Raw genomic sequence first — 8733 nt, 5'->3', positions numbered from 1 at the left:
GGGTAGCAGCGCGAGACTCCTCCAAGGAAGCTACCCGAGGTGCTGCCTCATTCTGAAACATTCCCTCTCCTTTGGGATCTGCCTGAGACTCCTCCCAAGCATCTCCCAGACTCTTTGGACCTGATCTTTAGGGACCTCTGATCCTGGGTAGCAGCCCCAGACTCCTCCAAGGAAGCTACCCGAGGTGCTTTTTCCTCTTGAAAAAAGATTTCTCCTCTGATATCCGCCTCAGACTCCTCCCAAGCATCTCCAAGAGGCTTCTGACCTGTTCTTTAACGACACCAGATGCTCCGTAGCAGCCCCAGACTCCTCCAAGGAAGCGACACAAGTTGTTTTTTCTTCTTCAAAAGGAACCCCTATCCTCAACGACTGAGCAGAGAATCATCCCAGGCATGTCCTAGTGACTTCTGACTTCTGCTTCTGTGACCTAAGGTCCTGGGTAGCAGCGCCAGACTCCTCCAAGGAAGCTACCCGAGGTGCTTTTTCCTCTTGAAAGCATGTTTCCCTGCCGCGTGGCAGCCCCAGGCTCCTCCAAGAAACTAACGCAAGATGATTTTTCCTCTTCAAAGGCTGTTGCTCCTCTGCATCCACACAAGACTCCTCCCAGGTATTTCCCAAACAGTTGTGACATATTCTTTAGAGAGAAAATACCTGGCGTAGCAGCCCCAGACTCCTCCAAGGAAGCTACCCGAGGTGCTTTTTCTTCTTCAAAGAAGTGCTATCTTCCACAACTCAGCAGACAATCATTCCAGGCATGTCCTAGTGACTTCTGACTTGTGCTTATGGGTCCCGAGATCCTGGGTAGCAGCCCCAGACTCCTCCAAGGAAGCTACCCGAGGTGCTTTTTCCTCTTGAAAAAAGATTTCTCCTCTGATGTCCGCCTCAGACTCCTCCCAAGCATCTCCAAGAGGCTTCTGACCTGTGCTTTAACGACACCAGATGCTCCATAGCAGCCCCAGCCTCCTCCAAGGAAGCGACACAAGTTGCTTTTTCTTCTTCAAAAGGAACCCCTATCCTCAACGACTGAGCAGAGAATCATCCCAGGCATGTCCTAGTGACTTCTGACTTGTGCTTGTGGGTCCCGAGATCCTGGGTAGCAGCGCCAGACTCCTCCAACGAAGCTACCCGAGGTGCTTTTTCCTCTTGAAAGCATGTTTCCCTGCCGCGTGGCAGCCCCAGGCTCCTCCAAGAAACTTAAGCAAGATGATTTTTCCTCTTTCAAGGATGTTTAGCCTCTGGCATCCACACGAGACTCCTCCCAAGCATCTCCCAGACTCTTCTGACCTATCATTTAGAGGCACGAGATCTCTAGTAGCAGCACCAGGCTCCTCCAAGAAACATACGCCAGATGATTTTTCTTCTTCAAAGGAAGCGCTATCCTCCACAATCCAGCACAGAATCATCCCAGGCATGTCCTACTGACTTTTGACTTCTGCTTCTGTGACCTGAGGTCCTGGGTAGCAGCGCCAGACTCCGCCAAGGAAGCTACCCGAGGTGCTGCCTCATTCTGAAACATTCCCTCTCCTTTGGGATCTGCCTGAGACTCCTCCCAAGCATCTCCCAGACTCTTTGGACCTGATCTTTAGGGACCTGTGATCCTGGGTAGCAGCCCCAGACTCCTCCAAGGAAGATACCCGAGGTGCTTTTTCCTCTTGAAAAAAGATTTCTCCTCTGATATCCGCCTCAGACTCCTCCCAAGCATCTCCAAGAGGCTTCTGACCTGTTCTTTAACGACACCAGATGCTCCGTAGCAGCCCCAGACTCCTCCAAGGAAGCGACACAAGTTGCTTTTTCTTCTTCAAAAGGAACCCCTATCCTCAACGACTGAGCAGAGAATCATCCCAGGCATGTCCTACTGACTTTTGACTTCTGCTTCTGTGACCTGAGGTCCTGGGTAGCAGCGCCAGACTCCTCCAAGGAAGCTACCCGATGTGCTTTTTCCTCTTGAAAGCATGTTTTCCTGCCACGTGGCAGCCCCAGGCTCCTCCAAGAAACTAACGCAAGATGATTTTTCCTCTTCAAGGGCTGTTGCTCCTCTGCATCCACACGAGACTCCTCCCAGGTATTTCCCAAACAGTTGTGACATATTCTTTAGAGAGAAAATACCTAGCGTAGCAGCCCCAGACTCCTCCAAGGAAGCTACCCGAGGTGCTTTTTCTTCTTCAAAGAAGTGCTATCCTCCACGACTCAGCAGACAATCATTCCAGGCATGTCCTAGTGACTTCTGACTTGTGCTTGTGGGTCCCGAGATCCTGGGTAGCAGCCCCAGACTCCTCCAAGGAAGCTACCCGAGGTGCTTTTTCCTCTTGAAAAAAGATTTCTCCTCTGATATCCGCCTCAGACTCCTCCCAATCATCACCAAGAGGCTTCTGACCTGTGCTTTAACGACACCAGATGCTCCGTAGCAGCCCCAGACTCCTCCAAGGAAGCGACACAAGTTGTTTTTTCTTCTTCAAAAGGAACCCCTATCCTCAACGACTGAGCAGAGAATCATCCCAGGCATGTCCTAGTGACTTCTGACTTGTGCTTGTGGGTCCCGAGATCCTGGGTAGCAGCGCCAGACTCCTCCAAGGAAGCTACCCGAGGTGCTTTTTCCTCTTGAAAGCATGTTTCCCTGCCGCGTGGCAGCCCCAGGCTCCTCCAAGAAACTTAAGCAAGATGATTTTTCCTCTTTCAAGGATGTTTAGCCTCTGGCATCCACCTCAGACTCCTCCCAAGCATCTCCCAGACTCTTCTGACCTATCATTTAGACGCACGAGATCTCTAGTAGCAGCTCCAGGCTCCTCCAAGAAACCTACGCCAGATGATTTTTCTTCTTCAAAGGAAGCGCTATCCTCCACAATCCAGCGCAGAATCATCCCAGGCATGTCCTACTGACTTTTGACGTCTGCTTCTGTGACCTGAGGTCCTGGGTAGCAGCGCCAGACTCCTCCAAGGAAGCTACCCGAGGTGCTGCCTCATTCTGAAACATTCCCTCTCCTTTGGGATCTGCCTGAGACTCCTCCCAAGCATCTCCCAGACTCTTTGGACCTGATCTTTAGGGACCTGTGATCCTGGGTAGCAGCCCCAGACTCCTCCAAGGAAGCTACCCGAGGTGCTTTTTCCTCTTGAAAAAAGATTTCTCCTCTGATATCCGCCTCAGACTCCTCCCAAGCATCACCAAGAGGCTTCTGACCTGTTCTTTAACGACACCAGATGCTCCGTAGCAGCCCCAGCCTCCTCCAAGGAAGCGACACAAGGTGCTTTTTCTTCTTCAAAAGGAACCCCTGTCCTCAACGACTGAGCAGAGAATCATCCCAGGCATGTCCTACTGACTTTTGACTTCTGCTTCTGTGACCTGAGGTCCTGGGTAGCAGCGCCAGACTCCTCCAACGAAGCTACCCGATGTGCTTTTTCCTCTTGAAAGCATGTTTCCCTGACACGTGGCAGCCCCAGGCTCCTCCAAGAAACTAATGCAAGATGATTTTTCCTCTTCAAGGGCTGTTGCTCCTCTGCATCCACAAGAGACTCCTCCCAAGTATTTCCCAAACAGTTGTGACATATTCTTTAGAGAGAAAATACCTGGCGTAGCAGCCCCAGACTCCTCCAAGGAAGCTACCCGAGGTGCTTTTTCTTCTTCAAAGAAGTGCTATCCTCCACGACTCAGCAGACAATCATTCCAGGCATGTCCTAGTGACTTCTGACTTTTGCTTGTGGGTCCCGAGATCCTGGGTAGCAGCCCCAGACTCCTCCAAGGAAGCTACCCGAGGTGCTTTTTCCTCTTGAAAAAAGATTTCTCCTCTGATATCCGCCTCAGACTCCTCCCAAGCATCACCAAGAGGCTTCTGACCTGTGCTTTAACGACACCAGATGCTCCGTAGCAGCCCCCGACTCCTCCAAGGAAGCGACACAAGTTGTTTTTTCTTCTTCAAAAGGAACCCCTATCCTCAACGACTGAGCAGAGAATCATCCCAGGCATGTCCTAGTGACTTCTGACTTGTGCTTGTGGGTCCCGAGATCCTGGGTAGCAGCGCCAGACTCCTCCAACGAAGCTACCCGAGGTGCTTTTTCCTCTTGTAAGCATGTTTCCCTGCCGCGTGGCAGCCCCAGGCTCCTCCAAGAAACTTAAGCAAGATGATTTTTCCTCTTTCAAGGATGTTTACCCTCTGGCATCCACCTCAGACTCCTCCCAAGCATCTCCCAGACTCTTCGGACCTATCATTTAGAGGCACGAGATCTCTAGTAGCAGCTCCAGGCACCTCCAAGAAACCTACGACAGATGATTTTTCTTCTTCAAAGGAAGCGCTATCCTCCACAATCCAGCGCAGAATCATCCCAGGCATGTCCTACTGACTTTTGACTTCTGCTTCTGTGACCTGAGGTCCTGGGTAGCAGCCCCAGACTCCTCCAAGGAAGCTACCCGAGGTGCTGCCTCATTCTGAAACATTCCCTCTCCTTTGGGATCTGCCTGAGACTCCTCCCAAGCATCTCCCAGACTCTTTGGACCTGATCTTTAGGGACCTGTGATCCTGGGTAGCAGCCCCAGACTCCTCCAAGGAAGCTACCCGAGGTGCTTTTTCCTCTTGAAAAAAGATTTCTCCTCTGATATCCGCCTCAGACTCCTCCCAAGCATCTCCAAGAGGCTTCTGACCTGTTCTTTAACGACACCAGATGCTCCGTAGCAGCCCCAGACTCCTCCAAGGAAGCGACACAAGTTGCTTTTTCTTCTTCAAAAGGAACCCCTATCCTCAACGACTGAGCAGAGAATCATCCCAGGCATGTCCTAGTGACTTCTGACTTCTGCTTCTGTGACCTGAGGTCCTGGGTAGCAGCGCCAGACTCCTCCAAGGAAGCTACCCGAGGTGCTTTTTCCTCTTGAAAGCATGTTTCCCTGCCGCGTGGCAGCCCCAGGCTCCTCCAAGGAAGCTACGCAAGATGATTTTTCCTCTTCAAGGGCTGTTGCTCCTCTGCATCCACACGAGACTCCTCCCAAGTATTTCCCAAACAGTTGTGACATATTCTTTAGAGAGAAAATACCTGGCGTAGCAGCCCCAGACTCCTCCAAGGAAGCTACCCGAGGTGCTTTTTCCTCTTGAAAAAAGATTTCTCCTCTGATATCCGCCTCAGACTCCTCCCAAGCATCACCAAGAGGCTTCTGACCTGTTCTTTAACGACACCAGATGCTCCGTAGCAGCCCCAGACTCCTCCAAGGAAGCGACACAAGTTGCTTTTTCTTCTTCAAAAGGAACCCCTATCCTCAACGACTGAGCAGAGAATCATCCCAGGCATGTCCTACTGACTTTTGACTTCTGCTTCTGTGACCTGAGGTCCTGGGTAGCAGCGCCAGACTCCTCCAAGGAAGCTACCCGATGTGCTTTTTCCTCTTGAAAGCATGTTTCCCTGCCACGTGGCAGCCCCAGGCTCCTCCAAGAAACTAACGCAAGATAATTTTTCCTCTTCAAGGGCTGTTGCTCCTCTGCATCCACAAGAGACTCCTCCCAGGTATTTCCCAAACAGTTGTGACATATTCTTTAGAGAGAAAATACCTGGCGTAGCAGCCCCAGACTCCTCCAAGGAAGCTACCCGAGGTGCTTTTTCTTCTTCAAAGAAGTGCTATCCTCCACGACTCAGCAGACAATCATTCCAGGCATGTCCTAGTGACTTCTGACTTTTGCTTGTGGGTCCCGAGATCCTGGGTAGCAGCCCCAGACTCCTCCAAGGAAGCTACCCGAGGTGCTTTTTCCTCTTGAAAAAAGATTTCTCCTCTGATATCCGCCTCAGACTCCTCCCAAGCATCACCAAGAGGCTTCTGACCTGTGCTTTAACGACACCAGATGCTCCGTAGCAGCCCCCGACTCCTCCAAGGAAGCGACACAAGTTGTTTTTTCTTCTTCAAAAGGAACCCCTATCCTCAACGACTGAGCAGAGAATCATCCCAGGCATGTCCTAGTGACTTCTGACTTGTGCTTGTGGGTCCCGAGATCCTGGGTAGCAGCGCCAGACTCCTCCAACGAAGCTACCCGAGGTGCTTTTTCCTCTTGAAAGCATGTTTCCCTGCCGCGTGGCAGCCCCAGGCTCCTCCAAGAAACTTAAGCAAGATGATTTTTCCTCTTTCAAGGATGTTTACCCTCTGGCATCCACCTCAGACTCCTCCCAAGCATCTCCCAGACTCTTCGGACCTATCATTTAGAGGCACGAGATCTCTAGTAGCAGCTCCAGGCTCCTCCAAGAAACCTACGACAGATGATTTTTCTTCTTCAAAGGAAGCGCTATCCTCCACAATCCAGCGCAGAATCATCCCAGGCATGTCCTACTGACTTTTGACTTCTGCTTCTGTGACCTGAGGTCCTGGGTAGCAGCGCCAGACTCCGCCAAGGAAGCTACCCGAGGTGCTGCCTCATTCTGAAACATTCCCTCTCCTTTGGGATCTGCCTGAGACTCCTCCCAAGCATCTCCCAGACTCTTTGGACCTGATCTTTAGGGACCTGTGATCCTGGGTAGCAGCCCCAGACTCCTCCAAGGAAGCTACCCGAGGTGCTTTTTCCTCTTGAAAAAAGATTTCTCCTCTGATATCCGCCTCAGACTCCTCCCAAGCATCTCCAAGAGGCTTCTGACCTGTTCTTTAACGACACCAGATGCTCCGTAGCAGCCCCAGACTCCTCCAAGGAAGCGACACAAGTTGCTTTTTCTTCTTCAAAAGGAACCCCTATCCTCAACGACTGAGCAGAGAATCATCCCAGGCATGTCCTAGTGACTTCTGACTTCTGCTTCTGTGACCTGAGGTCCTGGGTAGCAGCGCCAGACTCCTCCAAGGAAGATACCCGAGGTGCTTTTTCCTCTTGAAAGCATGTTTCCCTGCCGCGTGGCAGCCCCAGGCTCCTCCAAGGAAGCTACGCAAGATGATTTTTCCTCTTCAAGGGCTGTTGCTCCTCTGCATCCACACGAGACTCCTCCCAGGTATTTCCCAAACAGTTGTGACATATTCTTTAGAGAGAAAATACTTGGCGTAGCAGCCCCAGACTCCTCCAAGGAAGCTACCCGAGGTGCTTTTTCCTCTTGAAAAAAGATTTCTCCTCTGATATCCGCCTCAGACTCCTCCCAAGCATCTCCAAGAGGCTTCTGACCTGTTCTTTAACGACACCAGATGCTCCGTAGCAGCCCCAGACTCCTCCAAGGAAGCGACACAAGTTGCTTTTTCTTCTTCAAAAGGAACCCCTATCCTCAACGACTGAGCAGAGAATCATCCCAGGCATGTCCTAGTGACTTCTGACTTCTGCTTCTGTGACCTGAGGTCCTGGGTAGCAGCGCCAGACTCCTCCAAGAAGTTACCCGATGTGCTTTTTCCTCTTGAAAGCATGTTTCCCTGCCACGTGGCAGCCCCAGGCTCCTCCAAGAAACTAACGCAAGATGATTTTTCCTCTTCAAGGGCTGTTGCTCCTCTGCATCCACACGAGACTCCTCCCAGGTATTCCCCAAACAGTTGTGACATATTCTTTAGAGAGAATATACCTGGCGTAGCAGCCCCAGACTCCTCCAAGGAAGCTACCCGAGGTGCTTTTTCTTCTTCAAAGAAGTGCTATCCTCCACGACTCAGCAGACAATCATTCCAGGCATGTCCTAGTGACTTCTGACTTGTGCTTGTGGGTCCCGAGATCCTGGGTAGCAGCCCCAGACTCCTCCAAGGAAGCTACCCGAGGTGCTTTTTCCTCTTGAAAAAAGATTTCTCCTCTGATATCCGCCTCAGACTCCTCCCAAGCATCACCAAGAGGCTTCTGACCTGTGCTTTAACGACACCAGATGCTCCGTAGCAGCCCCCGACTCCTCCAAGGAAGCGACACAAGTTGTTTTTTCTTCTTCAAAAGGAACCCCTATCCTCAACGACTGAGCAGAGAATCATCCCAGGCATGTCCTAGTGACTTCTGACTTGTGCTTGTGGGTCCCGAGATCCTGGGTAGCAGCGCCAGACTCCTCCAACGAAGCTACCCGAGGTGCTTTTTCCTCTTGAAAGCATGTTTCCCTGCCGCGTGGCAGCCCCAGGCTCCTCCAAGAAACTTAAGCAAGATGATTTTTCCTCTTTCAAGGATGTTTACCCTCTGGCATCCACCTCAGACTCCTCCCAAGCATCTCCCAGACTCTTCGGACCTATCATTTAGAGGCACGAGATCTCTAGTAGCAGCTCCAGGCTCCTCCAAGAAACCTACGACAGATGATTTTTCTTCTTCAAAGGAAGCGCTATCCTCCACAATCCAGCGCAGAATCATCCCAGGCATGTCCTACTGACTTTTGACTTCTGCTTCTGTGACCTGAGGTCCTGGGTAGCAGCGCCAGACTCCGCCAAGGAAGCTACCCGAGGTGCTGCCTCATTCTGAAACATTCCCTCTCCTTTGGGATCTGCCTGAGACTCCTCCCAAGCATCTCCCAGACTCTTTGGACCTGATCTTTAGGGACCTGTGATCCTGGGTAGCAGCCCCAGACTCCTCCAAGGAAGCTACCCGAGGTGCTTTTTCCTCTTGAAAAAAGATTTCTCCTCTGATATCCGCCTCAGACTCCTCCCAAGCATCTCCAAGAGGCTTCTGACCTGTTCTTTAACGACACCAGATGCTCCGTAGCAGCCCCAGACTCCTCCAAGGAAGCGACACAAGTTGCTTTTTCTTCTTCAAAAGGAACCCCTATCCTCAACGACTGAGCAGAGAATCATCCCAGGCATGTCCTAGTGACTTCTGACTTCTGCTTCTGTGACCTGAGGTCCTGGGT

This window comes from Phalacrocorax carbo, chromosome 15 (assembly GCF_963921805.1).
Source record: "Phalacrocorax carbo chromosome 15, bPhaCar2.1, whole genome shotgun sequence".
NCBI classification, from domain to species: domain Eukaryota; kingdom Metazoa; phylum Chordata; class Aves; order Suliformes; family Phalacrocoracidae; genus Phalacrocorax; species Phalacrocorax carbo.
The sequence above is the reverse complement of the archived record's forward strand: the minus strand, read 5'-3'. Positions refer to the sequence as shown.